This window comes from Globicephala melas, unplaced genomic scaffold, assembly GCF_963455315.2.
Source record: "Globicephala melas unplaced genomic scaffold, mGloMel1.2 SCAFFOLD_309, whole genome shotgun sequence".
Lineage (NCBI taxonomy): Eukaryota > Metazoa > Chordata > Mammalia > Artiodactyla > Delphinidae > Globicephala > Globicephala melas.
Genome location: NW_027207479.1, coordinates 123,613 through 140,112, shown reverse-complemented (window position 1 = coordinate 140,112; position 16,500 = coordinate 123,613). Strand labels below are relative to the sequence as shown.

The window sequence follows — 16,500 nt, the reverse complement described above, 5'->3', positions numbered from 1 at the left end:
AGCCTTCTTCATGCCCTTCACTGGGCCTGGAGCTGGACCTGCCCAGATGTGGAACCTCCCAGTTTGGAAGCAACTTCTTGTATGAGGCTCTCTGTGGACAGGGACAGCTGAGACACAGAGGAGGTGCCCAGAGACCAGGGGTTTGGAGTCTGCAGCTGCAGATGTACTTAGTGCATGGTATAGGACCAGGAGGGGCCTGCTGGCAGAACTGTGGCCACTAAACCAAAGGGACCCTCAGGCCAAGAAGGGGACACTGGCTTCTTATTGCAGGAAGCCAAGCGCAGGGACCCAGGCTGGCAGAAGGAGTGGCGCTTCCAAGCCACAGACCACCAATGTTTCCTGGACTCTGGCGCTCTTTATTCCTCTCTCCATGCCCTGCCGCCCCCTGCCCCTGCCCCCATTTGCTGCTGGTAAGTTCACTTTCCCAGTCTGGCTCCCGTGCAGAGAGGGCCTGGAGGCCGAGGTGGAAGGTAGCAGCGAGTTGGCCCGCGCTTGGCCCTCCTGCGGTTGCCGCTTCAGCACCAGACTGTCATACACCTGGTAGTTGGCATTGCCTCCCGGGTTCCGGCTGAGTGGCATGAAGGTGGGCGGGGGTGGAGGGTGCTCGGTAGCCTGGACGTCGGACAGGAGGTGAGAGGGGCGGAGGAGCAGCGCTGAGCTGGGAGCCGGGGCCCGCTGGTCCGAGGCCTCGGCCAGTACCGTGAGGGAGGCGGAGGTGGCCACAGGGCGCCGCAAGGGCAGGATCTCAGCCCATTCGGCCGCCGGGTGCCGCACCTCGTGGGGATCGCGGGAGTAATCCAAGTGTCCCGTGGAGGGATGCAGGCTGCGGTTGGACTCGCTGTGAGCACAGCTGGGGAGGCTACGTCTGTGGGCCGGTGGGGTGTCGCGCTACCAGGCGTCGGGCCGGTAGACCCGAGGCACCAGAGCGGATGGAGGCTCAGAGCCCTCCAGACCCAGACTCCGTCATGGGCCCAGTTGCCGTCCTTTCGGCCCGCGAGCCCCTCGACCTGCACCTGGCCGCCCCCACCGGCGCCCAGCCCCGGCGCCGCCACCTGTGTGCCGGTGTGTCCCTCCACAGCTCCCTCCGACAAAAGCCCCCCCCCACCCCGCCCCTCTGGCGTGTCACCGCGGCCGGGTGCGGGAGCGGGATCGAGGGCAGGGGCCGCTTCCCCGGGCCTGCCGGCCACCAGGGGCGGGGTCCTGAGCTCGGCGGGGGGTGTGGGGGCAAGGGTGGCCTTGCCGGGGCTGAGGGGCCGTGGCGACTCAATGGTGGCTCCCGGTGGCTTCGGGCCAGCTGCTGTCGGGCAGGAGGGCCGGCCCGGGCTGCGGCCGGGCTGCGCCTAGGGCCGCGTGGGCGGGCAGGGCCGATGCCCAAGGGACCGCGGGCCCCGGGCCCTGAAGCCTCCGGGGCCACGTCCCTGTGAGCGACGTGCGGGATCTTGGGCGGGGCGCCAAGCGCCGAAGGGTTTGCTGGGTCACGGCCGCCCTGGGCTGGGAGGTGGTCGCCAAACCCTCCGCCGCCGCCCGATACCCGAGACCTCCGTTGCCCCTGCCTGGGCGGGCGAGGGGGCCCTGCCGGGGCGGGCCGGCCGCCAGGCTGGCGTTAAGGCGCCAGCGCCAGCGAAACTGGGCCTCAAGAGGCCGCCCGCGGCCCCCCGCCCCCGTCTACGGCCATACCACCCTGAACGCGCCCGATCTCGTCTGATCTCGGAAGCTAAGCAGGGTCGGGCCTGGTTAGTACTTGGATGGGAGACCGCCTGGGAATACCGGGTGCTGTAGGCTTTTTGCCTCCCGCTCCGCCCGCCTTCTCCTTTACTCGCCCGCGGCGGGGGGGCCGCCGGCTCCGCCCCCGCCGAGCCCCGCTGCAGGCAGTAGTCAAGGTGGGTTTACCTGCCCGAGCAGGAAGCTTGGGCGATGGCAGAAGTGGGAAGAAACTCTTGAGCACAGGTTCTTGGGATCCACGGAGCAGCGCATGCACATGCGATGGGTGCCTACACAGCTGGCTTGCTTGTCTGTGGGGAAAGGCGAGATGGGTCAGGGCCTGGGTTCCTGAGGGGCTGAGAATCAAGGCAGGGATAGAAGAAAGGGGACAGGCCCACATCCCCTGAACCCACGCCGGCGCCCACTCACCTTTGTGGAAAATACGATTGAAAAGTGCCCGCAAGAATCTCTTCAGATGCCTCCAGAGTTGAGGCAAGAAGGGGAGGGGGGAGGCCGGGAGCAGGGTGAGCCCTGAAATCCAACCCTTGTCCCGGTCACACCCCAGCAGCCCTCCCACCTCAGCCCCTTCAAGACCCCAGGGCTCCCCCAACCGCGCTGCACAGATCCTGCCCTGACCATAGTCACCATGTTGATCCCCACGTTGAGCAAGATGAAGCTGACCGGGATCAGAAGAATTGAGTATCCTTGCTCCTGGCATTTCCTGGGGATGGGGCCAGTGAACGGCTCGGCTCGGTAGTAGTTTCGCTCACCCATGGCCGTTGGTCCCAGGACTGCCTGGGCCCTCTGCCCTCCAGTTTTAACTGGGAGCCAGACTGGGTCATAATGGGGCAGGTGGTGAGGTCACAGTGAGGGAGGGGGATGAAAAGGAGGGCCCAGAGTGGCATTCCCTGGTAACCAGGGTCAGGTAAGCTGAGCCTGGACAGTCAAACAGGGCCCGGTGGCCGGCATACATCCCCTCGAGCGGTCATTCATTCGCTCACCGCCCGCTGACTCACTTGTTCAAATGACACATTGCGTCTCTTGGCCCCTCTTGAGACTAGGAAGACCTTGGCCTCAGAGGCCTGCTGAAGGCCTGGCTGGAGTCCAGAGCCTCAGCCTTCTTCATGCCCTTCACTGGGCCTGGAGCTGGACCTGCCCAGATGTGGAACCTCCCAGTTTGGAAGCAACTTCTTGTATGAGGCTCTCTGTGGACAGGGACAGCTGAGACACAGAGGAGGTGCCCAGAGACCAGGGGTTTGGAGTCTGCAGCTGCAGATGTACTTAGTGCATGGTATAGGACCAGGAGGGGCCTGCTGGCAGAACTGTGGCCACTAAACCAAAGGGACCCTCAGGCCAAGAAGGGGACACTGGCTTCTTATTGCAGGAAGCCAAGCGCAGGGACCCAGGCTGGCAGAAGGAGTGGCGCTTCCAAGCCACAGACCACCAATGTTTCCTGGACTCTGGCGCTCTTTATTCCTCTCTCCATGCCCTGCCGCCCCCTGCCCCTGCCCCCATTTGCTGCTGGTAAGTTCACTTTCCCAGTCTGGCTCCCGTGCAGAGAGGGCCTGGAGGCCGAGGTGGAAGGTAGCAGCGAGTTGGCCCGCGCTTGGCCCTCCTGCGGTTGCCGCTTCAGCACCAGACTGTCATACACCTGGTAGTTGGCATTGCCTCCCGGGTTCCGGCTGAGTGGCATGAAGGTGGGCGGGGGTGGAGGGTGCTCGGTAGCCTGGACGTCGGGCAGGAGGTGAGAGGGGCGGAGGAGCAGCGCTGAGCTGGGAGCCGGGGCCCGCTGGTCCGAGGCCTCGGCCAGTACCGTGAGGGAGGCGGAGGTGGCCACAGGGCGCCGCAAGGGCAGGATCTCAGCCCATTCGGCCGCCGGGTGCCGCACCTCGTGGGGATCGCGGGAGTAATCCAAGTGTCCCGTGGAGGGATGCAGGCTGCGGTTGGACTCGCTGTGAGCACAGCTGGGGAGGCTACGTCTGTGGGCCGGTGGGGTGTCGCGCTACCAGGCGTCGGGCCGGTAGACCCGAGGCAACAGAGCGGATGGAGGCTCAGAGCCCTCCAGACCCAGACTCCGCCATGGGCCCAGTTGCCGTCCTTTCGGCCCGCGAGCCCCTCGACCTGCACCTGGCCGCCCCCACCGGCGCCCAGCCCCGGCGCCGCCACCTGTGTGCCGGTATGTCCCTCCACAGCTCCCTCCGTCAAAAGCCCCCCCCCACCCCGCCCCTCTGGCGTGTCACCGCGGCCGGGTGCGGGAGCGGGATCGAGGGCAGGGGCCGCTTCCCCGGGCCTGCCGGCCACCAGGGGCGGGGTCCTGAGCTCGGCGGGGGGTGTGGGGGCAAGGGTGGCCTTGCCGGGGCTGAGGGGCCGTGGCGACTCAATGGTGGCTCCCGGTGGCTTCGGGCCAGCTGCTGTCGGGCAGGAGGGCCGGCCCGGGCTGCGGCCGGGCTGCGCCTAGGGCCGCGTGGGCGGGCAGGGCCGATGCCCAAGGGACCGCGGGCCCCGGGCCCTGAAGCCTCCGGGGCCACGTCCCTGTGAGCGACGTGCGGGATCTTGGGCGGGGCGCCAAGCGCCGAAGGGTTTGCTGGGTCACGGCCGCCCTGGGCTGGGAGGTGGTCGCCAAACCCTCCGCCGCCGCCCGATACCCGAGACCTCCGTTGCCCCTGCCTGGGCGGGCGAGGGGGCCCTGCCGGGGCGGGCCGGCCGCCAGGCTGGCGTTAAGGCGCCAGCGCCAGCGAAACTGGGCCTCAAGAGGCCGCCCGCGGCCCCCCGCCCCCGTCTACGGCCATACCACCCTGAACGCGCCCGATCTCGTCTGATCTCGGAAGCTAAGCAGGGTCGGGCCTGGTTAGTACTTGGATGGGAGACCGCCTGGGAATACCGGGTGCTGTAGGCTTTTTGCCTCCCGCTCCGCCCGCCTTCTCCTTTACTCGCCCGCGGCGGGGGGGCCGCCGGCTCCGCCCCCGCCGAGCCCCGCTGCAGGCAGTAGTCAAGGTGGGTTTACCTGCCCGAGCAGGAAGCTTGGGCGATGGCAGAAGTGGGAAGAAACTCTTGAGCACAGGTTCTTGGGATCCACGGAGCAGCGCATGCACATGCGATGGGTGCCTACACAGCTGGCTTGCTTGTCTGTGGGGAAAGGCGAGATGGGTCAGGGCCTGGGTTCCTGAGGGGCTGAGAATCAAGGCAGGGATAGAAGAAAGGGGACAGGCCCACATCCCCTGAACCCACGCCGGCGCCCACTCACCTTTGTGGAAAATACGATTGAAAAGTGCCCGCAAGAATCTCTTCAGATGCCTCCAGAGTTGAGGGAAGAAGGGGAGGGGGGAGGCCGGGAGCAGGGTGAGCCCTGAAATCCAACCCTTATCCCGGTCACACCCCAGCAGCCCTCCCACCTCAGCCCCTTCAAGACCCCAGGGCTCCCCCAACCGCGCTGCACAGATCCTGCCCTGACCATAGTCACCATGTTGATCCCCACGTTGAGCAAGATGAAGCTGACCGGGATCAGAAGAATTGAGTATCCTTGCTCCTGGCATTTCCTGGGGATGGGGCCAGTGAACGGCTCGGCTCGGTAGTAGTTTCGCTCACCCATGGCTGTTGGTCCCAGGACTGCCTGGGCCCTCTGCCCTCCAGTTTTAACTGGGAGCCAGACTGGGTCATAATGGGGCAGGTGGTGAGGTCACAGTGAGGGAGGGGGATGAAAAGGAGGGCCCAGAGTGGCATTCCCTGGTAACCAAGGTCAGGTAAGCTGAGCCTGGACAGTCAAACAGGGCCCGGTGGCCGGCATACATCCCCTCGAGTGGTCATTCATTCGCTCACCGCCCGCTGACTCACTTGTTCAAATGACACATTGCGTCTCTTGGCCCCTCTTGAGACTAGGAAGACCTTGGCCTCAGAGGCCTGCTGAAGGCCTGGCTGGAGTCCAGAGCCTCAGCCTTCTTCATGCCCTTCACTGGGCCTGGAGCTGGACCTGCCCAGATGTGGAACCTCCCAGTTTGGAAGCAACTTCTTGTATGAGGCTCTCTGTGGACAGGGACAGCTGAGACACAGAGGAGGTGCCCAGAGACCAGGGGTTTGGAGTCTGCAGCTGCAGATGTACTTAGTGCATGGTATAGGACCAGGAGGGGCCTGCTGGCAGAACTGTGGCCACTAAACCAAAGGGACCCTCAGGCCAAGAAGGGGACACTGGCTTCTTATTGCAGGAAGCCAAGCGCAGGGACCCAGGCTGGCAGAAGGAGTGGCGCTTCCAAGCCACAGACCACCAATGTTTCCTGGACTCTGGCGCTCTTTATTCCTCTCTCCATGCCCTGCCGCCCCCTGCCCCTGCCCCCACTTGCTGCTGGTAAGTTCATTTTCCCAGTCTGGCTCCCGTGCAGAGAGGGCCTGGAGGCCGAGGTGGAAGGTAGCAGCGAGTTGGCCCGCGCTTGGCCCTCCTGCGGTTGCCGCTTCAGCACCAGACTGTCATACACCTGGTAGTTGGCATTGCCTCCCGGGTTCCGGCTGAGTGGCATGAAGGTGGGCGGGGGTGGAGGGTGCTCGGTAGCCTGGACGTCGGGCAGGAGGTGAGAGGGGCGGAGGAGCAGCGCTGAGCTGGGAGCCGGGGCCCGCTGGTCCGAGGCCTCGGCCAGTACCGTGAGGGAGGCGGAGGTGGCCACAGGGCGCCGCAAGGGCAGGATCTCAGCCCATTCGGCCGCCGGGTGCCGCACCTCGTGGGGATCGCGGGAGTAATCCAAGTGTCCCGTGGAGGGATGCAGGCTGCGGTTGGACTCGCTGTGAGCACAGCTGGGGAGGCTACGTCTCTGGGCCGGTGGGGTGTCGCGCTACCAGGCGTCGGGCCGGTAGACCCGAGGCACCAGAGCGGATGGAGGCTCAGAGCCCTCCAGACCCAGACTCCGCCATGGGCCCAGTTGCCGTCCTTTCGGCCCGCGAGCCCCTCGACCTGCACCTGGCCGCCCCCACCGGCGCCCAGCCCCGGCGCCGCCACCTGTGTGCCGGTGTGTCCCTCCACAGCTCCCTCCGACAAAAGCCCCCCCCCACCCCGCCCCTCTGGCGTGTCACCGCGGCCGGGTGCGGGAGCGGGATCGAGGGCAGGGGCCGCTTCCCCGGGCCTGCCGGCCACCAGGGGCGGGGTCCTGAGCTCGGCGGGGGGTGTGGGGGCAAGGGTGGCCTTGCCGGGGCTGAGGGGCCGTGGCGACTCAATGGTGGCTCCCGGTGGCTTCGGGCCAGCTGCTGTCGGGCAGGAGGGCCGGCCCGGGCTGCGGCCGGGCTGCGCCTAGGGCCGCGTGGGCGGGCAGGGCCGATGCCCAAGGGACCGCGGGCCCCGGGCCCTGAAGCCTCCGGGGCCACGTCCCTGTGAGCGACGTGCGGGATCTTGGGCGGGGCGCCAAGCGCCGAAGGGTTTGCTGGGTCACGGCCGCCCTGGGCTGGGAGGTGGTCGCCAAACCCTCCGCCGCCGCCCGATACCCGAGACCTCCGTTGCCCCTGCCTGGGCGGGCGAGGGGGCCCTGCCGGGGCGGGCCGGCCGCCAGGCTGGCGTTAAGGCGCCAGCGCCAGCGAAACTGGGCCTCAAGAGGCCGCCCGCGGCCCCCCGCCCCCGTCTACGGCCATACCACCCTGAACGCGCCCGATCTCGTCTGATCTCGGAAGCTAAGCAGGGTCGGGCCTGGTTAGTACTTGGATGGGAGACCGCCTGGGAATACCGGGTGCTGTAGGCTTTTTGCCTCCCGCTCCGCCCGCCTTCTCCTTTACTCGCCCGCGGCGGGGGGGCCGCCGGCTCCGCCCCCGCCGAGCCCCGCTGCAGGCAGTAGTCAAGGTGGGTTTACCTGCCCGAGCAGGAAGCTTGGGCGATGGCAGAAGTGGGAAGAAACTCTTGAGCACAGGTTCTTGGGATCCACGGAGCAGCGCATGCACATGCGATGGGTGCCTACACAGCTGGCTTGCTTGTCTGTGGGGAAAGGCGAGATGGGTCAGGGCCTGGGTTCCTGAGGGGCTGAGAATCAAGGCAGGGATAGAAGAAAGGGGACAGGCCCACATCCCCTGAACCCACGCCGGCGCCCACTCACCTTTGTGGAAAATACGATTGAAAAGTGCCCGCAAGAATCTCTTCAGATGCCTCCAGAGTTGAGGGAAGAAGGGGAGGGGGGAGGCCGGGAGCAGGGTGAGCCCTGAAATCCAACCCTTGTCCCGGTCACACCCCAGCAGCCCTCCCACCTCAGCCCCTTCAAGACCCCAGGGCTCCCCCAACCGCGCTGCACAGATCCTGCCCTGACCATAGTCACCATGTTGATCCCCACGTTGAGCAAGATGAAGCTGACCGGGATCAGAAGAATTGAGTATCCTTGCTCCTGGCATTTCCTGGGGATGGGGCCAGTGAACGGCTCGGCTCGGTAGTAGTTTCGCTCACCCATGGCTGTTGGTCCCAGGACTGCCTGGGCCCTCTGCCCTCCAGTTTTAACTGGGAGCCAGACTGGGTCATAATGGGGCAGGTGGTGAGGTCACAGTGAGGGAGGGGGATGAAAAGGAGGGCCCAGAGTGGCATTCCCTGGTAACCAAGGTCAGGTAAGCTGAGCCTGGACAGTCAAACAGGGCCCGGTGGCCGGCATACATCCCCTCGAGTGGTCATTCATTCGCTCACCGCCCGCTGACTCACTTGTTCAAATGACACATTGCGTCTCTTGGCCCCTCTTGAGACTAGGAAGACCTTGGCCTCAGAGGCCTGCTGAAGGCCTGGCTGGAGTCCAGAGCCTCAGCCTTCTTCATGCCCTTCACTGGGCCTGGAGCTGGACCTGCCCAGATGTGGAACCTCCCAGTTTGGAAGCAACTTCTTGTATGAGGCTCTCTGTGGACAGGGACAGCTGAGACACAGAGGAGGTGCCCAGAGACCAGGGGTTTGGAGTCTGCAGCTGCAGATGTACTTAGTGCATGGTATAGGACCAGGAGGGGCCTGCTGGCAGAACTGTGGCCACTAAACCAAAGGGACCCTCAGGCCAAGAAGGGGACACTGGCTTCTTATTGCAGGAAGCCAAGCGCAGGGACCCAGGCTGGCAGAAGGAGTGGCGCTTCCAAGCCACAGACCACCAATGTTTCCTGGACTCTGGCGCTCTTTATTCCTCTCTCCATGCCCTGCCGCCCCCTGCCCCTGCCCCCACTTGCTGCTGGTAAGTTCATTTTCCCAGTCTGGCTCCCGTGCAGAGAGGGCCTGGAGGCCGAGGTGGAAGGTAGCAGCGAGTTGGCCCGCGCTTGGCCCTCCTGCGGTTGCCGCTTCAGCACCAGACTGTCATACACCTGGTAGTTGGCATTGCCTCCCGGGTTCCGGCTGAGTGGCATGAAGGTGGGCGGGGGTGGAGGGTGCTCGGTAGCCTGGACGTCGGGCAGGAGGTGAGAGGGGCGGAGGAGCAGCGCTGAGCTGGGAGCCGGGGCCCGCTGGTCCGAGGCCTCGGCCAGTACCGTGAGGGAGGCGGAGGTGGCCACAGGGCGCCGCAAGGGCAGGATCTCAGCCCATTCGGCCGCCGGGTGCCGCACCTCGTGGGGATCGCGGGAGTAATCCAAGTGTCCCGTGGAGGGATGCAGGCTGCGGTTGGACTCGCTGTGAGCACAGCTGGGGAGGCTACGTCTCTGGGCCGGTGGGGTGTCGCGCTACCAGGCGTCGGGCCGGTAGACCCGAGGCACCAGAGCGGATGGAGGCTCAGAGCCCTCCAGACCCAGACTCCGCCATGGGCCCAGTTGCCGTCCTTTCGGCCCGCGAGCCCCTCGACCTGCACCTGGCCGCCCCCACCGGCGCCCAGCCCCGGCGCCGCCACCTGTGTGCCGGTGTGTCCCTCCACAGCTCCCTCCGACAAAAGCCCCCCCCCACCCCGCCCCTCTGGCGTGTCACCGCGGCCGGGTGCGGGAGCGGGATCGAGGGCAGGGGCCGCTTCCCCGGGCCTGCCGGCCACCAGGGGCGGGGTCCTGAGCTCGGCGGGGTGTGTGGGGGCAAGGGTGGCCTTGCCGGGGCTGAGGGGCCGTGGCGACTCAATGGTGGCTCCTGGTGGCTTCGGGCCAGCTGCTGTCGGGCAGGAGGGCCGGCCTGGGCTGCGGCCGGGCTGTGCCTAGGGCCGCGTGGGCGGGCAGGGCCGATGCCCAAGGGACCGCGGGCCCCGGGCCCTGAAGCCTCCGGGGCCACGTCCCTGTGAGCGACGTGCGGGATCTTGGGCGGGGCGCCAAGCGCCGAAGGGTTTGCTGGGTCACGGCCGCCCTGGGCTGGGAGGTGGTCGCCAAACCCTCCGCCGCCGCCCGATACCCGAGACCTCCGTTGCCCCTGCCTGGGCGGGCGAGGGGGCCCTGCCGGGGCGGGCCGGCCGCCAGGCTGGCGTTAAGGCGCCAGCGCCAGCGAAACTGGGCCTCAAGAGGCCGCCCGCGGCCCCCCGCCCCCGTCTACGGCCATACCACCCTGAACGCGCCCGATCTCGTCTGATCTCGGAAGCTAAGCAGGGTCGGGCCTGGTTAGTACTTGGATGGGAGACCGCCTGGGAATACCGGGTGCTGTAGGCTTTTTGCCTCCCGCTCCGCCCGCCTTCTCCTTTACTCGCCCGCGGCGGGGGGGCCGCCGGCTCCGCCCCCGCCGAGCCCCGCTGCAGGCAGTAGTCAAGGTGGGTTTACCTGCCCGAGCAGGAAGCTTGGGCGATGGCAGAAGTGGGAAGAAACTCTTGAGCACAGGTTCTTGGGATCCACGGAGCAGCGCATGCACATGCGATGGGTGCCTACACAGCTGGCTTGCTTGTCTGTGGGGAAAGGCGAGATGGGTCAGGGCCTGGGTTCCTGAGGGGCTGAGAATCAAGGCAGGGATAGAAGAAAGGGGACAGGCCCACATCCCCTGAACCCACGCCGGCGCCCACTCACCTTTGTGGAAAATACGATTGAAAAGTGCCCGCAAGAATCTCTTCAGATGCCTCCAGAGTTGAGGGAAGAAGGGGAGGGGGGAGGCCGGGAGCAGGGTGAGCCCTGAAATCCAACCCTTGTCCCGGTCACACCCCAGCAGCCCTCCCACCTCAGCCCCTTCAAGACCCCAGGGCTCCCCCAACCGCGCTGCACAGATCCTGCCCTGACCATAGTCACCATGTTGATCCCCACGTTGAGCAAGATGAAGCTGACCGGGATCAGAAGAATTGAGTATCCTTGCTCCTGGCATTTCCTGGGGATGGGGCCAGTGAACGGCTCGGCTCGGTAGTAGTTTCGCTCACCCATGGCCGTTGGTCCCAGGACTGCCTGGGCCCTCTGCCCTCCAGTTTTAACTGGGAGCCAGACTGGGTCATAATGGGGCAGGTGGTGAGGTCACAGTGAGGGAGGGGGATGAAAAGGAGGGCCCAGAGTGGCATTCCCTGGTAACCAGGGTCAGGTAAGCTGAGCCTGGACAGTCAAACAGGGCCCGGTGGCCGGCATACATCCCCTCGAGCGGTCATTCATTCGCTCACCGCCCGCTGACTCACTTGTTCAAATGACACATTGCGTCTCTTGGCCCCTCTTGAGACTAGGAAGACCTTGGCCTCAGAGGCCTGCTGAAGGCCTGGCTGGAGTCCAGAGCCTCAGCCTTCTTCATGCCCTTCACTGGGCCTGGAGCTGGACCTGCCCAGATGTGGAACCTCCCAGTTTGGAAGCAACTTCTTGTATGAGGCTCTCTGTGGACAGGGACAGCTGAGACACAGAGGAGGTGCCCAGAGACCAGGGGTTTGGAGTCTGCAGCTGCAGATGTACTTAGTGCATGGTATAGGACCAGGAGGGGCCTGCTGGCAGAACTGTGGCCACTAAACCAAAGGGACCCTCAGGCCAAGAAGGGGACACTGGCTTCTTATTGCAGGAAGCCAAGCGCAGGGACCCAGGCTGGCAGAAGGAGTGGCGCTTCCAAGCCACAGACCACCAATGTTTCCTGGACTCTGGCGCTCTTTATTCCTCTCTCCATGCCCTGCCGCCCCCTGCCCCTGCCCCCATTTGCTGCTGGTAAGTTCACTTTCCCAGTCTGGCTCCCGTGCAGAGAGGGCCTGGAGGCCGAGGTGGAAGGTAGCAGCGAGTTGGCCCGCGCTTGGCCCTCCTGCGGTTGCCGCTTCAGCACCAGACTGTCATACACCTGGTAGTTGGCATTGCCTCCCGGGTTCCGGCTGAGTGGCATGAAGGTGGGCGGGGGTGGAGGGTGCTCGGTAGCCTGGACGTCGGACAGGAGGTGAGAGGGGCGGAGGAGCAGCGCTGAGCTGGGAGCCGGGGCCCGCTGGTCCGAGGCCTCGGCCAGTACCGTGAGGGAGGCGGAGGTGGCCACAGGGCGCCGCAAGGGCAGGATCTCAGCCCATTCGGCCGCCGGGTGCTGCACCTCGTGGGGATCGCGGGAGTAATCCAAGTGTCCCGTGGAGGGATGCAGGCTGCGGTTGGACTCGCTGTGAGCACAGCTGGGGAGGCTACGTCTGTGGGCCGGTGGGGTGTCGCGCTACCAGGCGTCGGGCCGGTAGACCCGAGGCACCAGAGCGGATGGAGGCTCAGAGCCCTCCAGACCCAGACTCCGTCATGGGCCCAGTTGCCGTCCTTTCGGCCCGCGAGCCCCTCGACCTGCACCTGGCCGCCCCCACCGGCGCCCAGCCCCGGCGCCGCCACCTGTGTGCCGGTGTGTCCCTCCACAGCTCCCTCCGACAAAAGCCCCCCCCCACCCCGCCCCTCTGGCGTGTCACCGCGGCCGGGTGCGGGAGCGGGATCGAGGGCAGGGGCCGCTTCCCCGGGCCTGCCGGCCACCAGGGGCGGGGTCCTGAGCTCGGCGGGGGGTGTGGGGGCAAGGGTGGCCTTGCCGGGGCTGAGGGGCCGTGGCGACTCAATGGTGGCTCCCGGTGGCTTCGGGCCAGCTGCTGTCGGGCAGGAGGGCCGGCCCGGGCTGCGGCCGGGCTGCGCCTAGGGCCGCGTGGGCGGGCAGGGCCGATGCCCAAGGGACCGCGGGCCCCGGGCCCTGAAGCCTCCGGGGCCACGTCCCTGTGAGCGACGTGCGGGATCTTGGGCGGGGCGCCAAGCGCCGAAGGGTTTGCTGGGTCACGGCCGCCCTGGGCTGGGAGGTGGTCGCCAAACCCTCCGCCGCCGCCCGATACCCGAGACCTCCGTTGCCCCTGCCTGGGCGGGCGAGGGGGCCCTGCCGGGGCGGGCCGGCCGCCAGGCTGGCGTTAAGGCGCCAGCGCCAGCGAAACTGGGCCTCAAGAGGCCGCCCGCGGCCCCCCGCCCCCGTCTACGGCCATACCACCCTGAACGCGCCCGATCTCGTCTGATCTCGGAAGCTAAGCAGGGTCGGGCCTGGTTAGTACTTGGATGGGAGACCGCCTGGGAATACCGGGTGCTGTAGGCTTTTTGCCTCCCGCTCCGCCCGCCTTCTCCTTTACTCGCCCGCGGCGGGGGCCGCCGGCTCCGCCCCCGCCGGGCCCCGCTGCAGGCCCCACCTCCTCAGGCCCCTCCCACCACGGCGCGCGCCGGCGGGGTCGCTCCCCGCCGGCCCGGCCGGCCAGGCGGCCAGAAGGCGGCCCTGGAAGGCAGCCGCACCCCAGACGCTCCCGGGGTGGCTGGCCCGGACCCAGACTCCGCCGCGGGCCCAGTTGCCGTCCTTTCGGCCCGCGAGCCCCTCGACCTGCACCTGGCCGCCCCCACCGGCGCCCAACCCCGGCGCCGCCACCTGTGTGCCGGTGTGTCCCTCCACAGCTCCCTCCGACAAAAGCCCCCCCCCACCCCGCCCCTCTGGTGTGTCACCGCGGCCGGGTGCGGGAGCGGGATCGAGGGCAGGGGCCGCTTCCCCGGGCCTGCCGGCCACCAGGGGCGGGGTCCTGAGCTCGGCGGGGGGTGTGGGGGCAAGGGTGGCCTTGCCGGGGCTGAGGGGCCGTGGCGACTCAATGGTGGCTCCCGGTGGCTTCGGGCCAGCTGCTGTCGGGCAGGAGGGCCGGCCCGGGCTGCGGCCGGGCTGCGCCTAGGGCCGCGTGGGCGGGCAGGGCCGATGCCCAAGGGACCGCGGGCCCCGGGCCCTGAAGCCTCCGGGGCCACGTCCCTGTGAGCGACGTGCGGGATCTTGGGCGGGGCGCCAAGCGCCGAAGGGTTTGCTGGGTCACGGCCGCCCTGGGCTGGGAGGTGGTCGCCAAACCCTCCGCCGCCGCCCGATACCCGAGACCTCCGTTGCCCCTGCCTGGGCGGGCGAGGGGGCCCTGCCGGGGCGGGCCGGCCGCCAGGCTGGCGTTAAGGCGCCAGCGCCAGCGAAACTGGGCCTCAAGAGGCCGCCCGCGGCCCCCCGCCCCCGTCTACGGCCATACCACCCTGAACGCGCCCGATCTCGTCTGATCTCGGAAGCTAAGCAGGGTCGGGCCTGGTTAGTACTTGGATGGGAGACCGCCTGGGAATACCGGGTGCTGTAGGCTTTTTGCCTCCCGCTCCGCCCGCCTTCTCCTTTACTCGCCCGCGGCGGGGGCCGCCGGCTCCGCCCCCGCCGGGCCCCGCTGCAGGCCCCACCTCCTCAGGCCCCTCCCACCACGGCGCGCGCCGGCGGGGTCGCTCCCCGCCGGCCCGGCCGGCCAGGCGGCCAGAAGGCGGCCCTGGAAGGCAGGCGCACCCCAGACGCTCCCGGGGTGGCTGGCCCGGACCCAGACTCCGCCGCGGGCCCAGTTGCCGTCCTTTCGGCCCGCGAGCCCCTCGACCTGCACCTGGCCGCCCCCACCGGCGCCCAACCCCGGCGCCGCCACCTGTGTGCCGGTGTGTCCCTCCACAGCTCCCTCCGACAAAAGCCCCCCCCCACCCCGCCCCTCTGGCGTGTCACCGCGGCCGGGTGCGGGAGCGGGATCGAGGGCAGGGGCCGCTTCCCCGGGCCTGCCGGCCACCAGGGGCGGGGTCCTGAGCTCGGCGGGGGGTGTGGGGGCAAGGGTGGCCTTGCCGGGGCTGAGGGGCCGTGGCGACTCAATGGTGGCTCCCGGTGGCTTCGGGCCAGCTGCTGTCGGGCAGGAGGGCCGGCCCGGGCTGCGGCCGGGCTGCGCCTAGGGCCGCGTGGGCGGGCAGGGCCGATGCCCAAGGGACCGCGGGCCCCGGGCCCTGAAGCCTCCGGGGCCACGTCCCTGTGAGCGACGTGCGGGATCTTGGGCGGGGCGCCAAGCGCCGAAGGGTTTGCTGGGTCACGGCCGCCCTGGGCTGGGAGGTGGTCGCCAAACCCTCCGCCGCCGCCCGATACCCGAGACCTCCGTTGCCCCTGCCTGGGCGGGCGAGGGGGCCCTGCCGGGGCGGGCCGGCCGCCAGGCTGGCGTTAAGGCGCCAGCGCCAGCGAAACTGGGCCTCAAGAGGCCGCCCGCGGCCCCCCGCCCCCGTCTACGGCCATACCACCCTGAACGCGCCCGATCTCGTCTGATCTCGGAAGCTAAGCAGGGTCGGGCCTGGTTAGTACTTGGATGGGAGACCGCCTGGGAATACCGGGTGCTGTAGGCTTTTTGCCTCCCGCTCCGCCCGCCTTCTCCTTTACTCGCCCGCGGCGGGGGCCGCCGGCTCCGCCCCCGCCGGGCCCCGCTGCAGGCCCCACCTCCTCAGGCCCCTCCCACCACGGCGCGCGCCGGCGGGGTCGCTCCCCGCCGGCCCGGCCGGCCAGGCGGCCAGAAGGCGGCCCTGGAAGGCAGGCGCACCCCAGACGCTCCCGGGGTGGCTGGCCCGGACCCAGACTCCGCCGCGGGCCCAGTTGCCGTCCTTTCGGCCCGCGAGCCCCTCGACCTGCACCTGGCCGCCCCCACCGGCGCCCAGCCCCGGCGCCGCCACCTGTGTGCCGGTGTGTCCCTCCACAGCTCCCTCCGACAAAAGCCCCCCCCCACCCCGCCCCTCTGGCGTGTCACCGCGGCCGGGTGCGGGAGCGGGATCGAGGGCAGGGGCCGCTTCCCCGGGCCTGCCGGCCACCAGGGGCGGGGTCCTGAGCTCGGCGGGGGGTGTGGGGGCAAGGGTGGCCTTGCCGGGGCTGAGGGGCCGTGGCGACTCAATGGTGGCTCCCGGTGGCTTCGGGCCAGCTGCTGTCGGGCAGGAGGGCCGGCCCGGGCTGCGGCCGGGCTGCGCCTAGGGCCGCGTGGGCGGGCAGGGCCGATGCCCAAGGGACCGCGGGCCCCGGGCCCTGAAGCCTCCGGGGCCACGTCCCTGTGAGCGACGTGCGGGATCTTGGGCGGGGCGCCAAGCGCCGAAGGGTTTGCTGGGTCACGGCCGCCCTGGGCTGGGAGGTGGTCGCCAAACCCTCCGCCGCCGCCCGATACCCGAGACCTCCGTTGCCCCTGCCTGGGCGGGCGAGGGGGCCCTGCCGGGGCGGGCCGGCCGCCAGGCTGGCGTTAAGGCGCCAGCGCCAGCGAAACTGGGCCTCAAGAGGCCGCCCGCGGCCCCCCGCCCCCGTCTACGGCCATACCACCCTGAACGCGCCCGATCTCGTCTGATCTCGGAAGCTAAGCAGGGTCGGGCCTGGTTAGTACTTGGATGGGAGACCGCCTGGGAATACCGGGTGCTGTAGGCTTTTTGCCTCCCGCTCCGCCCGCCTTCTCCTTTACTCGCCCGCGGCGGGGGCCGCCGGCTCCGCCCCCGCCGGGCCCCGCTGCAGGCCCCACCTCCTCAGGCCCCTCCCACCACGGCGCGCGCCGGCGGGGTCGCTCCCCGCCGGCCCGGCCGGCCAGGCGGCCAGAAGGCGGCCCTGGAAGGCAGGCGCACCCCAGACGCTCCCGGGGTGGCTGGCCCGGACCCAGACTCCGCCGCGGGCCCAGTTGCCGTCCTTTCGGCCCGCGAGCCCCTCGACCTGCACCTGGCCGCCCCCACCGGCGCCCA

At 68.8% G+C, this 16,500-nt stretch overlaps 8 non-coding genes across 8 annotated transcripts; all 8 read left to right on the top strand.

Moving 5' to 3' along the window:
• The first annotated feature begins 1,663 nt into the window (after positions 1 to 1,663).
• LOC132594723 (5S ribosomal RNA) lies at positions 1,664 to 1,782 on the top strand. Its single transcript, XR_009560892.1, has one exon. It is a non-coding gene; the product is annotated as a 5S ribosomal RNA (ribosomal RNA).
• A 2,696-nt stretch (positions 1,783 to 4,478) lies between these two features.
• Positions 4,479 to 4,597, top strand: LOC132594722 (5S ribosomal RNA). The gene has a single exon (XR_009560891.1). It is a non-coding gene; the product is annotated as a 5S ribosomal RNA (ribosomal RNA).
• A 2,696-nt stretch (positions 4,598 to 7,293) lies between these two features.
• On the top strand, positions 7,294 to 7,412 carry LOC132594721 (5S ribosomal RNA). Its single transcript, XR_009560890.1, has one exon. It is a non-coding gene; the product is annotated as a 5S ribosomal RNA (ribosomal RNA).
• Positions 7,413 to 10,108: 2,696 nt separating this feature from the next.
• Positions 10,109 to 10,227, top strand: LOC132594720 (5S ribosomal RNA). Its single transcript, XR_009560889.1, has one exon. It is a non-coding gene; the product is annotated as a 5S ribosomal RNA (ribosomal RNA).
• Positions 10,228 to 12,923: 2,696 nt separating this feature from the next.
• On the top strand, positions 12,924 to 13,042 carry LOC132594719 (5S ribosomal RNA). Its single transcript, XR_009560888.1, has one exon. It is a non-coding gene; the product is annotated as a 5S ribosomal RNA (ribosomal RNA).
• A 932-nt stretch (positions 13,043 to 13,974) lies between these two features.
• Positions 13,975 to 14,093, top strand: LOC132594718 (5S ribosomal RNA). Its single transcript, XR_009560887.1, has one exon. It is a non-coding gene; the product is annotated as a 5S ribosomal RNA (ribosomal RNA).
• A 932-nt stretch (positions 14,094 to 15,025) lies between these two features.
• LOC132594717 (5S ribosomal RNA) lies at positions 15,026 to 15,144 on the top strand. Its single transcript, XR_009560886.1, has one exon. It is a non-coding gene; the product is annotated as a 5S ribosomal RNA (ribosomal RNA).
• A 932-nt stretch (positions 15,145 to 16,076) lies between these two features.
• LOC132594716 (5S ribosomal RNA) lies at positions 16,077 to 16,195 on the top strand. Its single transcript, XR_009560885.1, has one exon. It is a non-coding gene; the product is annotated as a 5S ribosomal RNA (ribosomal RNA).
• Positions 16,196 to 16,500: the final 305 nt, after the last annotated feature.